The sequence below is a fragment of the Sciurus carolinensis genome, chromosome 12, assembly GCF_902686445.1.
Source record: "Sciurus carolinensis chromosome 12, mSciCar1.2, whole genome shotgun sequence".
Taxonomy (NCBI): domain Eukaryota; kingdom Metazoa; phylum Chordata; class Mammalia; order Rodentia; family Sciuridae; genus Sciurus; species Sciurus carolinensis.
The window spans coordinates 66005493-66022486 of NC_062224.1; the positions used below are offsets into that span (position 1 = coordinate 66005493).

The window sequence follows — 16994 nt, forward strand, 5'->3', positions numbered from 1 at the left end:
ATCCTATCTTTATTTTGCATGTGATATGTTTTCATTGAAATGTGCCTTGTTTTGAATCTGATAACACTTGTCTAACAAGCCTTCTTCACTGTGGTATATATTACTAATGCTCATCAGTACATCAATATTTCTGGTTTTCCTCCTCTTCTTGGACACATGGAAACCTACAGTTCCCAGCTTCTCTGCCTGAGCTGAAATGGGAAAGGACATGTGTCATTTCTGAGTTGAAACACTTAAGAACAGGAAAATGAGTCTCCTGGGGTGGCCATGTTGGGGTGGAGGTGCCAAAAGAACATCTGAAAAACTGCCCTGAAGGACTACCTAGACCTTTCACAGACTTTATATGGATGAGATAAGAACTTGTGGCTAAATTTTTGGTGGTGTTTGTTACCATAGCATACCCTATCTTATCCTAATTCACTCATTTCTTGCTCTACTGTGCAGGGGTTTTAGTGAAGTCCAGAGACTTATGGGTCCTCAGAAATACAACAGGGATGTCATGAGGAAAGAATGGAAAGAGACAAGGGAAAATGAGTGGGCAGGATCTTCAACCAGATCTCTACTTTTATCTCTTTTGTACATTGGGGTCCCCAGGAAGATTACATATGAAATAAAACTTCAATTCCTTGCAATGATTCCCTCAAAATTCTACCTTCCAGAAGTCATTAAAATTATCTTTTCTTTCCTTGATTTTTTTGGTCTGTGTTTCATTCAGGTTCTTGGTCCTTTATTTTGGTGCCACACTGACTGCTCTTACCTCATCTGTCACTCGTTGCCTGGCTCCTTGGTCCAATGCCTTCTCTATAATTGCAGGGGTATAGAATATTGGGGCTGGAATCAGCAGTGGAGGTTAGGGAGAGTCAGAATCGAGACTTGGATTTTAGGCAGGAGATCAGTGAGGATGATGTCCTTATAGATGAAGTCATGGAATTTGGGAGTATCTTGTATATCAGAAGCAGCACATTGAACACAGGGCACCTGGGTCCACTCCCTTTCTTGCTAATGACCAGCAAGGCCCTTGAATAAGATTTATAATATCTCTAGGTCCAGTTTATTTGTCAACAAATGAAAGATCAAATCAGATAGGTGCTTTTCAAACTGTACAGCTCATGGAACCCTGAGCATCAGGACTTGCCTGGGAGATGGAAGTGGGTGTCCCATAGGCAGGATGCAGAACCCCCTCATCCCAATATAATCACCTTTATTGTGTTAGTTATCAGACTTTTAGGTAACATTTCATTGGGAAAAAAAGGATTGCATTTATATCAGATTTGAGAATTAATATGATTAAATAATTTCCACAGATTATGTTTTTAAGCTTGAATACTGTTTACTTTCTCCTTCATACATCTGTGAAAGGACCCACAGTCCTTTAGCAAGTTAGTTAATTGTTCTGAGCCTCACTTTCTGTCTTTATAAAGTGATACCTGCCTCACAGGACTAATTTAATATGTAAATTAAGTCAAGCACAAAACAGCTCATTAATAAATACAGTACTATTTTAAGAGACATGAGAGCAGACTGAAGTCCTTGAAAACTACGCCTTACCTGAAGTGACACTGTGGAGGTGGCTGAGCCTGGGCAGAAGGCAGGCAGTCCTCCCTGTGTCCCAGTCTCTTCACACCAGCTACACTGTCTCTGCAGGATAATCTTTAAAGCAAAAAAATCATTCTTTTTAGTTATACATAACAGTAGAATCCATTCTGATGTAATTACACAAGCATGGAATATATCTTCTTCTAGTTAAAAACCCAGTATTGTAGATGTACCTGATGGTGGATTCACTGTGATGTTTCCATATATGTACATAGGAAAATTATGTCAAATTCATTCCACTGTCTTTCCTTTTCCTGTCTCCCTCCCTTCCCCCCATTCCCCTCTGTGTGCAGAATATTCTTAAAGCCAGAGGCTGTGTTCCTTGACCCACTTCTTCTGCTTTGTGGTGTCTTCTCAGTCTCATAACAGTTAACTCATGGGTATCCTCATATGGAGCAAGGAGCTAGTAACCTTTTAACCTCTACAGCAGTCCAGTGAAGAAGATATTACATTTCAGGCTGTTCTTCAGACCAGTTGACCTCCTTTCTGCCTTCAGGTCCTTAACTTGGCTCTTCCTTCTACTCAAATTGCTTAGCCCCTGCATATCCATGCAGTATTCTCAGAGAGGTTCTCTAGGGATGCTGTGTACAAAATCACTTGTTCTTCCTGTACTTTGCTTTATTGTTCTCCATAGAATTTACCACTACCTGACAGGTATCTATTTATCTTTGCTTATCTGATTCCCCAGTGGACTGTAGCCTACCTGAAGACCAGACTTTGTCTGGATCATCAGTGCCTGGCCCCCAGGAAGAAGTCATTAAGCACTCAGTAAATAATTGAATTAGTGACCCCATTTTATAGTTGAGGAGAACAAGGCTGAGAGTCTGTAGAACTTGCCCCTGTCACTGAGGGGTGAGAAGCACCCCTCCACCAGGACTCCACCATGGCTCTATCAGGATCCTATCTGATCCTCTAGATTACCTGCTTCAGATGATTTCCTGGAGCACATCTATGATCTTTCCATGCTTAACAGCCTGTCTGAGAAGGTTCTGACTGGTAAGTCTAGGCTCCTGATCCAGTCCCTTTCCAGGTCTACTGTTCTATCTCATGCTGTCATACTTCACACAAATCAAGTGTGACTCCATAGGGAAGCTCATGTGCCAGCAGCTCTCTGGACTTCACACCTTCGCTTGAAGGTGCAGGATTGGGAGAGTATAAGAGAAGTAGGAGGGGGCTCCATCCCTCTCATCAGCCCTGGGTCAGGGCACACCACAGTCTTGCCTTTTTACAAGGGGATAATAACCAGAACCAAAGGACTATGGGATCTGGGGCATGTGTGTGGCTATAAGTCCCATAGTGGGGGAGAAAGTTGTACTTTTCTTTGCTCATCAATAGACTCTGAGCCAAACTGTCACTGTGGATACCTGTCATTACAGCAGAATCAGCTCCCTCTTCCTAGTGTGCTGCTTATAACTTACTGGGTATCTTTAATTCTTTCAAAGGAACAAAGCAGTCAGATGGGAGGGGGCAATAAAAAGGATTGAGATTTGGTTTCTGCATGAGTCCCAGTACATCATCTTCATACAGGCTGAGAATAACACAGCAATGAGGGATTTATGAAAGAGAACCTGCATCCTACACAGCTCACCACAGCCTACCTCCTGATCTGGCTTGGTAGCCAGTTCATCATGTACATCTGAGAACAATCTCCCATGCTAAGCAAAAAGTCCAGCAGCAGAAAGAATCTACAATGAACATTTATGTGGAGAATTGAACAAATGGCTAGTACTGGACTATTTTAAATTGTTTTTATTTTTTTCTGCTTACAGCTTGGCTGTTGGGTTCTGTCTTGCACACAGATGCAGACCACCAAGACTATACTAGCTGTGACTGGGCAATGTCACTGGTTGTTTTAATAACTGCTTTAAGTTATTAAGATGCCTGAATTGGATTTATCACCAACAATCAGATCAATTACTTGGTGCTCAACTGCAATCTAAGTCTTTCTGTACCTCCACTTCAGTTATTTCATTAAGATGGATGGGCTGGTAAAGTCACCCCTTTGGGAGGTTGGACTAGAGAGTTGTGCCTGAATGGAGTCTTAGAGATAAAAATAAACTGGGCATTTAAGTGGTGAGGGAGCAGAGAAACAGCATTCTTTGTTCACATCTCCTTGTGCCTAGTGAGCTACTCAGCCTACAGCTGGTGGTGACAACTCACTCAGAGGGGCTAAGGGCTCTCCAGCAGGACTCCCCACATTTGCTGAGTGTAAATATGATTTCATTAAAGTTTTGGAGATTTCTACAGCTCTTTGTTCCAGGCCTGGTCTGTCTTCCTGCATGAAATGTGTCTTTTTTATGGAATAGGACTCTATCAACCCCAGCAGGTCCATTGTGCCATGATTAGGACAGACTTTACTGGAGAAACTAAAATGTCCTTCAGGTCAAGTGGCTTCTGTCTCCTGGAGTGGTTTGTGTCTCCTGGAGTGGTGTCACAAAAACAGTGCAGGGAATGACCAGTTCTGGCTCTTCTTTTTAATGATCAGTGTCCACAGTATGGGGTTCTAGTGAGCTCTTTGTCCATTGATTCCTCATCCCTTGTCAACCAACCTGTCTCCAGTGGGACATCTTAGGGACCTTTGCTGCATAGTTACTTTATGTTATTGCTGCCATCACCCTGCAGGACTTTAGGACCCCAAGAGGCTTCATGTTCCCAAATCAAACAATGTCCCAATCTTGTGTGCATTTGAGTAGCACAGAGCATCCCCTCACTATAACTTACTTCATGATTCCTAGCTACCCTTTGTCAGTTTGGGTGAATAGCACTGGAATCTTTTGCCACTATAAGAAGAAACTATATTTATAAAAATTTGAGTAGAGCTTGAAGCTACTACAAACATTCCATTTTCTTTACTGACCTTCTTCACTCAAGATTAGACTTCTGTTTAGGGACCATATCCCCTGATAGCTTGCCTTACCTGTGTGGAGTCCTACATTATAACTTGATCCTGGTTACCTAGATTTTTGACTTATGAAGCATAGTTTTATTCAAAAGTTTCTTTGGATTTTATACTTCTCTTTCTTCCTTTACTGTGATTCATAATTCAGAAACTCTGGGCAGATAACTTGATTGGAACTGTCTGGCCTCCTGGTCCCCTCCCCTCTGCACAGAGCTATGAATGGTGAACTGATCAGCCTGACCTTCATTAGAAGGAGAGCCTGGTCCCTCCCATGCATATTCCTTGACTTCTCAGTCACAGACAAATCAATCTCTCTCTCTCTCTCTCTCTCTCTCTCTCTCTCTCTCTCTCTCTCTCTTTTTCAGTACTGGAGATTGAACACAGGGCCTCATAGGCAAGTGCTCTACCATGAGCTACATCTGCAGCTCTCCTTTGTCTTTTCTTTTTTTTTAAAAAGAGTAGTTTTCTTGATTTTAATTCTTTCACTCCAGAGCATGAAAATATTGATTGAAAACATCCATGTGATGTTCACAAAGCCATTGAAACATTTTAATGAACTTCTAAAAGTATTTTGGATCACAAAGATTGTGTTTTATTGAATTTGAACAGCTTCAATTGAAAGGGATTAGAAGGTTGTTTGGACTAAAGTTTTCTTCAGATCACATAGAGAGGCAATTGCTTTCCTTGGAAGAAGCAGACAGATTCCTCTGTGTCTGGGAGCCATGGAGGTGGTGATAATTAAATTGAATCATGTACTTGCCATGTGCTGGCACTGGTCTAAGCTTTTTTGGGTGCATCATCTCATAGGACCTTTGTTCACAGGATGGAGATAAGGCACACTGTTATGATTTAGACATTGGATGTCCCCCAAAAGCTCATGTGTGAGATAATGCAAGAAGGTTTAGAGGGAAATGATTGGGTTATGAGAGCCTTAACCTAATCACTGCATTAATCCCTTGATGGGGATTGACTTTGTGGTAACCGTAGGCAGGTAGAGTGTGGCTGGAGGAAGTGGGTCACTGGGCATGTGCACATGCACCTTTAGGGTTTATATTTTGTCTGTGGAGAGGGAAAATCTCTCTCGGCTTCCTGTTGCCATGTTCTGATCTTTATTCCTCAGTCATAACCTTCTGCCATGATGTCCTGTCTCAACTTAGGCCCGGATCAATGGAGTCAGCCATCTTTGGACTAAGACCTCTGAAACCATGAGCACATAAATAAACTCTTCTTCCTCTAAAATTGTTCTTGTCAGGTCTTTTGGTTGTGACAGTGAAAAATCTGACAAAAACACACACACCCTTACCATACATATGATATCTAGTTCTCTAATTGAAGTGATATAGAAATTCACTCAGTTCCTCTTGTCCCATTGTTCAAATCTTATAGATAGCCATTTTCCCCAAAACAAGACCCAGTAAGTATGATTTTAGAGGAGAAAAGTCACAAAGAAAGTTTAGGTTCAAGTAACTAGCCTGGATACTACCAGACAGGTGACCATGGACAAGGTGGTTGGCATTTCTGAAAGTGCCCAATTCCAATTCTTAACTGTGCCATGTTCTGTGTCCCTGCTTGGTAATCATGACAGTGATGAGTTATCATGGTGTCTACAGTTACTGAGCTTGAATTAAGTGTTCATAACTTTTCATTTAATTATTTAATAAACCTTGATGATAGGCAGTATCTACACAGGGAAACTAAGGCTAAGAGAATTTAATAATCTTGCCTAAAAGTCACACAAATTATAAATGACACAACAGAGATTGGATCTCAGTTCTTTTGGACTTGAAAGCCCTTGTTTGTAATCACAGGTCACCAGAATGATTCACATGATAATCCTTTGTTCAAGGGTTAAAAGCCTACAGGAGAGATTAAACCTGTGAGCAACTAAGATTAGTGTCCTTAGAAAGATACTAAGCTATCAGACAACAGACACTAAGATACTAAAAATTCAGAGAGCAAAGAGATTTTTCCAGTTGTGGGGACCAAGAAAATCTTGGTAGAAAAATTGCCATATTTGGTTATGACTTGAGAATAAGATACTTGTGAATCTGTGGTTAGGAAAAGAGCCCCTTCCATTCTGGATCTCTAGTTAGTTCAATGCTAGAAATCTGCAGGGTAGAATAGAGGTGTAGAGGAAGAAGGGGTTGGTTCCGTCTGGCACAACACCTTCTTAGTCAATATGAGTATATGAATTCGGTGTGTCTGTATTTATCTTTGCCATCTGTACCTATCTATACCCATATCTCTAAACCTCTACCTGTACCTCCACCTGCATCTCTACCCCCACTTCCACTTCCATATCCAACTACACTTCTATCTCCACCTCTATATCCATCATCACTCCCATCTCCACCTCTCCCTGCATGCCCACCTCCACCTCCTCCTCACCTCTACAATCACCTTCATCTCCACCTCTACCTAACCTCCACTTCCATCTTCATTTTCACTTCCACCTCCACTTCCATCTCCATTGCCACTTACATTTTCATCTTCATATCCATTTCCACCTTCATTTCCATCTTCATCTCTATCTCTATCACCTATCTCACAGGGCCTAATCTCACTCCCAGGGGTATGTCCCAAAACAAGCTCACAAGGATGTATAAATCTGTATGATGATGTTTTCCACAGCATTGTTTGTATGTGTGGTTATAAGGGGTGGGAGAGCAGAAGAACATGATGCCCTGGATGCACCCTGCAGCCTACTGCACTGCAATTAGAGGCACATATAGCAAGATATGAGCATCTTAAGAGCATAGTGCTGAGCTGAAAAGAAAACAATGATATATGATACAATATTATTTATATTAGTTAAAATGTGTACTCAGATAACAATACATATTTTCAAAGACACTTATAAATAAGAAGGTAAATATTAAACTCAAATACATGATTGCTTATGGTGTAGAGAATGGGAATGGGTAATAGAAATAAAAAGGAATAGTTAAAACAATCAAGGATTTGCCCAAATCAAAAATGAAAATGTGTCATCAACTAAGAGACATAATTTGTTCCACCCTCTGAATTGAGATGGGTATCAAGAAAGATTGTACCCTAATGGTGGACTAGAAACAAACTAGTTATGCAAGTGATTACATGATCCTTAAACATGAGTCTGTTACCAAGATCTAAACAGTTTGAGTAACAAATAAGCCCAAAATTCAGGAACTGAATAAAGCATATAAGGGTTTGACCAGCAGGTTATCTGCATATGTATTGAATCAGATAGAAGAGAAAACAAAGGCCCCGCTTGAAGGAGAGGGGGCTGAAGTGGACATTTCCAGAGAAAAAAAGGTAGAAGAGGGGTAGAGTTGTGAAACCCTGACCCCATTCATGAGCTTAGTACTGGATCAGTTGCTAACAATGCATGATAATTCAACCATTGTAAACAACTCTATGAGATGGATACTTTTCTCTATTACAGGAAAAGAAACAGAAGCTCAGAGAGATTCAGAGGATCTATTTGGTGGAATACGTATCCTGGGGAGAGGAACTGGGTAATAAGTTAACAATGGTATGGCTTTGAAAATTTTGGTGTGTTGCTTAGGAAGGCCCCTGGAAGAGGTTGCTCCAGCACAAACACCTTATTTCCCCAATGCACCCTTACCCTTTGTTCCACTAACTTCTTTCCACAGTACACTGTGATTTTCCCATGTTTGCTGAGGAACATGGTAGAACCCTTTGAAGACTGAGGTCATGCTAACTCCCAGGTCTTGGGTTACAGTGCTTCTGCTGCCAAATGAGGCTATTTTCCTTTGCTGAGAGATAAGATTTGTTTATCCAGAGGCCTAGAGCTCCTCTTTCTTATTTTCATGGCAAGGAATAACCAAAATGAATAACTGACTCAGTAGAATGTGGGATAAATGCTGGACAAGTCTCCAGGCATGCACTGACCTAGAATATGGATAATGAAATTACCTAGTGATCTTGCAAGTGTCACAGTTTGACCTTGTTAGTTTCTATGCTTTGTTGAACTAAGGGAAGTCACAATAGTCCTGAAATTAGTGTCATTTGTAAGTATAATGGAGTAATTGACCTCAGTTATAAGGATTCCAGGTTTTTGAAAAGGCAGTGTTACCTCACGGTGGGGTTGGGTCCTCTTATACAATGAACCAGCTTCTTCTGCACCTTGCTGATAGGCTGAGACTTGTAGGTTTCACATGGGAAGAAAGTGGATAGTGTTGTAGACACCCTTCAGTGTGGCATCTTTCTTTGCCATGGTCATGGTCACATTGTCCCTTTAGGGAAGAGAACCCCTTGGCTAACTTGTGGTTCACCTTGGATAGTAAAGTCGGCTTATCAGACAGCATCAACTCATCGTTCACCTCATGAGCACTCAGAATATAGCTTTTGATTGACAGGTTGTTAGGTCAACTTCTGAGTTTTCTTTTGAAATCACAATGTTTTCTCACATTTTCTTATAGATCCCATCTCTATTCCTTAAAGGAAAATGTGCTCATTAACAGAGGTGAGAGGATGGCCTGGTATATTCAGTGTTATCAAAGAGACTGCTGTGCTCAAATGACATGAGCAAGAGAGAGCAGTAGGTGATGAGGTCAATGAAAAAGAACAGAGGTTAATCAGGTAATGAACTGTCACTCAGGAGACTGTTCTTCCCTGGAAGAATTTGTTACCTGAGATGTGAAGGTCTATGTTTAGGAACTCAAGAGATGAAGCCAGTTCTGAAGATGAGGAGATCGTACTGAGAAGCACTCCACAATGCCAGACTCACCCGTGGATGTGAAGACATTGCCAGACTCACCTGTGGATGTGAAGACTTAATCTAGGCTGACTCCTCCAATCATGCCACCGCCCCCAACCACTCAAGGAGCTCCAAGAACCAGCTCATTTACACCAACAACATTAACTAATGGCACAAGCCATTCGCCTACCGCCTTGAATGGCGCCCCCTCACAGCCCAGTGGCTTTAGCAACGGGCCTTCCTCTTCTTCCTCTTCTTCTCTGGCTAATCAACAACTGCCCCCAGCCTGTGGTGCCAGGCAACTCAGCAAGCTGAAACAGTTTCTCACTACCCTGCAGCAGTTTGGCAATGACATCTCGCCAGAGATTGGAGAAAGAGTCCACACCCTTGTGCTAGGACTGGTGAACTCTACTTTGACAATTGAAGAATTTCATTCCAAACTGCAAGAAGCTACTAACTTCCCACTTCGACCTTTTGTTATCCCATTTTTGAAGGCCAACCTGCCCCTGCTGCAGCGCGAGCTCCTCCACTGTGCAAGGCTGGCCAAACAGAACCCTGCCCAGTACCTCGCCCAGCACGAACAGCTGCTTCTGGATGCCAGCACCACCTCCCCTGTTGACTCCTCAGAGCTGCTTCTTGATGTGAACGAAAACGGGAAGAGGCGAACTCCAGACAGAACCAAAGAAAATGGCTTTGACAGAGAGCCTTTGCACTCAGAACATCCAAGCAAGTGACCATGCACTATTAGCCCAGGCCAGCGGTACAGTCCAAATAATGGCTTATCCTACCAGCCAAATGGCCTGCCTCACCCCACTCCACCTCCACCTCAGCATTACCGTTTGGATGATATGGCCATTGCCCACCACTACAGGGACTCCTATCAACACCCCAGCCACAGGGACCTCAGGGACAGAAACAGACCTATGGGGTTGCATGGCACACGTCAAGAAGAAATGATTGATCACAGACTAACAGAGAGAGAATGGGCAGAAGAATGGAAACATCTTGACCATCTGTTAAACTGCATAATGGACACGGTAGAAAAAACAAGGTGATCACTCACTGTACTAAGGCGATGTCAGGAAGCGGACCGGGAAGAACTGAAATACTGGATCCGGTGGTACAGTGATGCCGAGGACTTGAAAAAAGGTGGCAGCAGTAGCAGCAGTCACTCCAGGCAGCAGAGTCCCGTCAACCCTGACCCAGTGGCATTAGATGCACATTGGGAATTCCTTCACAGGCCTGCGTCTGGATACGTGCCAGAGGAGATCTGGAAGAAAGCTGAGGAGGCGTCAATGAGGTGAAGTGCCAGGCAATGACCAAACTGCAGAAGGCTGTGTCTGAGGTGGAGCGGAAAGCCCACGACATGATCACGACAGAGCGAGCCGAGATGCAGCGCACGGAGGCTGAACCAAGAGGCAGGCAGTAGAGGACCACTGGGAGTTATCAATCAGCAGGAGGATTCGAGTGAGAATTGCTGGAATTGTGGCCGTAAAGCAAGTGAAACCTGCAGTGACTGTAACACAGCCCGATACTGTGGCTCGTTTTGCCAGCACAAAGACTGGAAGAAGCACCACCACATCTGTGGACAGACCCTGCAGCCCCACAACAGGGGGATACGCCCGCAGTCAGCTCCTCTGTCATGCCCAGCAGCGGGGCCGGGAACCCGATGGACACACCACCAGCAGCCACTCCGAAGTCGACCACCCCGGGGACCCCTTCCACCATACAGACAACCCCTCACTAGATGCAGACTCAGAACTGTGGGAGGAAAGACAACACAACCAACGTGAAAGCAATTCTTCGTCCTCAGATGCTCAAAGTTGTTTTTCTGTTTGTTTGTTCAGAGATGAACTATCCTATTTCAGTACCTCAGCAAGAGAGAACCTAACTGTTATCTTGAGGCGGTAGTAAAACACAGAGGACCAGTAAGGTAATGACTTGTTGTGGATAACAAAGTTATCTTTTCTTTAGAGAACTGAAAAGAGAGCAGAGAATATAACATGAAATACTAGATTTGATCTCCTCCCTGTTATTTTCAAGTAACTGGGATTTTAAACTAGATGACTTCATTAACCGATGCTTTACCAAACAGCAAACCCAGAGATTGCTAATTGCTGTTGAAAGCAAAAAAGCTAATATTAAAAGTCACAATGTTCTTTATATACAATAATGGAAAAAAAAAAAAAAAGAGGAAACCCCTCAAGGGCATGAGCATTGGATACAGCAGTAGACATTTTAACAAGAAGATGAATGGCATTGGTGGGTTGCTAACTGAACTTTGAAGACCCGCTACAAAACATGCAGATGTGCAGCAGATTAGAAGGAAACACAGATGTTCGGATTTTTTCCCTGAAAAAAATAATATCCAGGTCAACAGAATGAAAAATGAAAGATGATTTGCAGTGGGATGTATGAATACAGCAGCAAGAAAAAAATGCCATAATACAAAGGCTCCTTTATATATATATATATATATATATATATATATATATATATATATATATATAACATACACCCATACACCTTTGTATATAAACATATATAAACATACACCTTTATATATATATATATATATATATATATATATATATATATATATATAAACATACACACACACACACACACACAAGTAAGAGACTCAGCCTGCAATTAATTAGCATTCTGGCAGCTTTGACATCAGCCAGCTGCACTAAATAACCCTTCAACATTTCTTCACTTCTGCAAGGTTCTGCAGAGTAAGACATTGGGTCTATTCCAGCTTATTCATTTTATATTGAAAAATAATTTTTTAAAAAATGGTGACTCCAGCTCCAGCCCCTTTCCAAAATTTTTCATCCCCACCCTATTTGGATTTTTAATTAAAAACTAGTAGTTCTCTTGGTGTTAAAACATTTCTGTCCCGTGAGGTTTCCCAATGGTGTTTTTCTTGCAAATGTGTTGGACAAATGTGAAGATGCATTGTAGTTTATCCATATGCCCACATTTAGTCTCTTTATTCCTAGTTGGTGAGAAACCTGTATCTTTCTATGCTGCTTTTATATCTGTATGTATTAGTGATATTTCTCTAGTAGTTAAAAAAAAAGGAAAAAATTCTTTTTGGTTGTCCTCAAGAAAAGAAAAGAAAAAAGCTATCTTTCGGAGTTGCTATTTCACTCTGTTATACAATTTTTTTTTTCCTGAGAACCAGCATGCTTCATGGAATGCTAACATATTGGTGTTTTTGTAAGAGGGATGTACATAAATGTATTTTGCACTGTCACAATGACTCCCTAGGCATGCTTTTTTTCCCCCCTGAGCAAACTTTAAATATGCTAGAGCCATTTCATCAATGTTAGCTGTAGCATAGAGTAGTAGTGGAATTTTCTTTGTCCTTTTCCTTTTTTTTTTAAACCATTATTAGGGACTTTTTTAAAAAAAATAAAATAACAAGATATCCTACTTAAAAAAAAAAAGGACAGTGCATGCATATTGCTGTAAGGTCGTTTAAGTATTTCTAATTTTACCAAAAAAAAAAAAAATTATTAGAGCTCCAAATGCTGAGATATAGACTGACAGCTTTAACACCGCTGAGTGCCAGGTTATACAGTATTCTTATAAAAAGGGAAGTCAGCCAAAGACTGATCTGATGGACCAAAATCAGAATTTTGAAAAGCACCAGTACTACTTTCCAAATGATCAGCAGGTTAAACATGTTCAGCAAGGTATAGTGTGAATCCATTAACCCTTTGTTGTCCAGGGTCCAGACCAGAACTACTTGTTAGTTTTGAACACAGTAGCCCAGGATGTGGTTGTGTGCTTTATGAGAGTCGGCAGTGCTGCAGGCCGAGTAGACAACCAAAGTTGATAAAGCTGGGAAGACACTTCTCCACATACAGGTATGCCAGGTATTTCCTCAAAAATTGAAAGTAATCCATTAGCTTTGTCAGGGAGGGGTCAATGTAGCACTTGGACACAGTTTTACCTGCATAGGGGCAGTCCTCAAGTGTTGCTCTAAGCCTCTTAAATATTACATTTTTGTTAAACCATTTCCCCCTGTATTTTAATATACAAGTTGGTTTTGATTTAAAAAAAAAGAAAGAAAAAGAACAGAAGAAATCAGGTAGAACCTGGTGGCCACTATAAGGACTTTGGCATTTGTCTGAGATGGGGAGACTCTGCAAGGTTCAGAGGAGAGAAGTGACATGATTTGGCTTAGGATTTAAGGAATGTTGGAAAATAGGGACTCTGTAATGCTAGTGTCAATAGACTCTCTGGAACCTGGGGAATCCCTAATACATTTGAGCAGAATTATAGTAACTTACTAAGAACAAACAGAACAACACAACAACAAGCATGGAACCACCCCAGGTCATTTCTTTTAAAGTCTCAGTGCTTATATACTGTCCAGGACACAAATGCCCACATTTCAGTACCTCTTCTCCTAAAGGATATCCAGTGAAAGCCAGCGGCTTCTATCGTATGGGTGAAACTTTCCGATGCTCAGGAGTCCCTGTATCTTCCTTATATCTCTGCCTGACCAGGACTGACTGACTTTCAACAATTTAGTTTCCGGTCCTCAAGTTGTGTAAAATACTGAGAATATTCAGATGTGAATTGTCTTAGTAATCCAGACCATTATTATTATAATCCCTAGAAAATCATGGAGCTAAAATAGCTTTTTCATTTAGCAAAAAAATAAGCTTATATCCTGTCCTCAGCTGACATACTTTCATGGAGAGCTTGTCTTTGATCTGTTATCTTTATTTCTGGTTTATTTGGAATGAGTTTTTTTCCCTCATCAAGGCTGGGAGCTAACTAGAGACAAACGTTAAGAAGGAAAGCAAATGAAGTTCTGATTGTGAATTCCCATAGTTTCTCACAGCAGTTTCAGAACTACCCTTTTGAAAAGGGTCCTAAGTACTTTGGTTGGAAGCCCAGCTGGTGAGTCCTCAAGGGAGGCAGGCTGTTTCAGGGCTGGGGCTTTGGGTTTCAAGTCTAACCATGTGGGTTCCTGCTGTGGCTCAACTACCCATCAGCTGGTGACCTTGGGCAAATCGACTCCTCCCTTGGAGCAAAGAAGAAAGAAGCATTCACTGAACCCCAATTCGTGAGCTCAGCACTGGGCCAAAATCTAAACCTGACAGTAACTCTATGAGATGGATATGTCTCCATATTACAGGAAAGTAAATGGAAGTTCAGAGAATTTCAATAAGTGACTCAAAGACACATGACTGGTGAATTCTGAAACCAGCATCGGCCTGTCACTGAGGACCACACATTTGCACTGCCTCCTTCTTAGCCTGGGCTTATTCCTCTGGAAGATAAATACATTGGTTTTCCTCCATGGTCCTTCAGCTCCAACAATTTATAATTGAGTGGGGTTGATCCTGGTGGCACAGGAATTCATTACATAGCACATAACTACATTGTGTTCATGCCAAACCCCGCCCCTTCCCACCCAGGGCTTTTGACTCATGAAGGTTGGTGCCTGCCTCCCACCCTGCCCAGCATTTTTCCTTCTTCCTTGCTGCTTCTTCCTGGCAATTTTTGCTTTCCTCCCTCAAGCCTATTCATTTGCCTCTTCTCCTTCCTCAAATGCCTTCCTGTTTTTCTCCTGTGTACTTGTGTTTCTTCCTCTTCCAAAAATCCCTGTGTAAACTCACTTTCTCTTTTCCAGGCTTTTTCTCATTTTTATCTGGAAAACTTCCTGGTCAAATAAACTGTTTGCATGGCTTTGGAAAAGTCACCGAACTCTGTACTTCATTTTCATTTGTTAAATGAAAACACTGTATTGCCCAGTCTCTCTAGTGCCTTACAGTGCCAACCTGCTGTGATTATAAACACATCTTCAATCCTTTCCTTTCCCCTGTATTCTCTCAGCAGCTGTGGTCTTCATTTTTTTTATTGGGTCAGTTTGTAGTTCCTATCATGCTACTTTGCTTTTATACTTGAATTTTTGCCATGTGCAACATTTAGGTAGTTCGAACTAGTCTGTAAACTCTTGGAAAGAAGGGAATCATGTGACTTCCTCCTCTGTAGATACTCCTAAGGATCTGAGGTTGGTACTGCAGAGGTGGAATACAAGTGTCTCCTTAGATACTCCACTCCTATTCCCAGTCCACAGGACTAATCCACCAATTCAGGGGTTATGCAAATTATACCATCAACTGTTGGGCATATATGACAGGTGACAAGTCCCAGCCACAATCTTATTTTTCTATTGTTCTTGCCATATTCCTAACATTCAGTTTAAAAAAAAATCTTTATTTACTCATGAGTCTGAGACTTAGCTCTTAGATGTTGACTATTTTAGAATGATTCTATTAACAAACTAATCTGTGTCTGTATCCTTAGTTGGCAGATGAGATTTGGATGAAACTGTCTCTTTGTGATGTCCCCTGGATTTCAGGAAAAAAAATTTATGTCTTCTTGATCTAAGAGGATGCATAGGGCTTTCAGATTAATCAGAAACCTTTAGGCACCATTAAGTTAAGATGTAAGCATTTTTCTATGCTGTCATCCATGGCATCTAAGGTTTGTATTGCAGAGGAGGAAGATACTATTTATTTATTTAGTCACTCATTCAAAAAGTGTTTTATGAAACACTTACTATGTGTCAGACTTGGGTGTGTATGTGAAAAAATAAGTAAAGCTTGGATTTTACCTTTAAGAAATACTTGGCCATAAAGGAAAGAGGCACGAAAACAGTTACCGTAATGCACTGAGACATACTGCCATAAAGACGTGTAAGAAGTTCTGAGGAGCAAGGAATTGGATATAACCTGAGGCATCACAGAACCTCTCACAGAATAGGTGAGTCTGGGGCCAAGTCTTAGTAAGATCTGGCAGCAGGAGGGTGCAGGGCATTCCTGGAAGAAGGGACACCTGCACAAAGGTTTGGGGTCAAGTCTAGAGAATAAAGGCATGGGGTGGAAGCAAGGGTAAAAGTCAGATCAGAAAAATAATCAGGAGCCAGATAGCCAGAGACCTTAAATGCCCACCAGAGAAAGTCACAAACTAGTAACTCTCAAGTAAGCTGGGGGAGAAAGGCTCAGTGTGGTGCGGCCAGTTAGTGTGTCATTGTGTGAGTTCTCATGAGAGGGAGAGGGAGCAGTAACAGATGCCTCAGGAGTTCTTGCAGTAGTGATTAGGGCCCACTGGCACCATTAACAGATAGTAAAATGTGTTTGAGGGAGAAGATAAAAAAGTGGATTATGGGGCCTACTGAGATTTTCATGCCTGTATAGATTTGCTTGTAGATGATAGTTGAAGCTATGGGATTCTATGACATAAATTTGGGAGAGTGAAGACCAAAGATAATACCTGAGTCACCCCCACCTTTAAGGGAAGGGCAGAGGGGAGGAACTTTTAACAATGATGGTTAAAACAGATGAGTGGAGTCTCACCTAAATGAAAGGGGAGACTGATGAAAGGCTTTTGGAACTGAGGCACCTTTTGCCCCCTGGAGGCAAAAAGCGGCATTGCAACAAAGTCCCTATATAGATGAGTGCTGAGGAGTGAGATAATGGTTATGCCACTGGCACATGTGCATGTATGTGTGTACCTGGGTGTACATGTGACTATAAAATTTGTGTTCACTATGTGACATGTATGTAACGAAGACCCTTCTATGTTCTGGGGGTCTGACAATCAGAGGAGCAAGGTAGGAGGATGGTAGCCAAAGTGTGGAGCTCACCAAGGGGTGAAGAGTCAAAGGGCGGGGAAAGTGAGAGCTAGTATTTGAGGAGCAGACCTGGAGGGCTTCCAGAGAGGGGTGCTGCTTACACCCTCTGGCAGGCAGGTGGAAATCAAAAG

The 16994-nt window shown here is 41.8% G+C and overlaps 1 pseudogene; it reads left to right on the forward strand.

Moving 5' to 3' along the window:
• The window catches only part of LOC124961378 (protein CBFA2T1-like), an 89149-nt pseudogene extending 78205 nt beyond the window's left edge, over nucleotides 1-10944 (forward strand).
• The last annotated feature ends 6050 nt before the right edge of the window (nucleotides 10945-16994 follow it).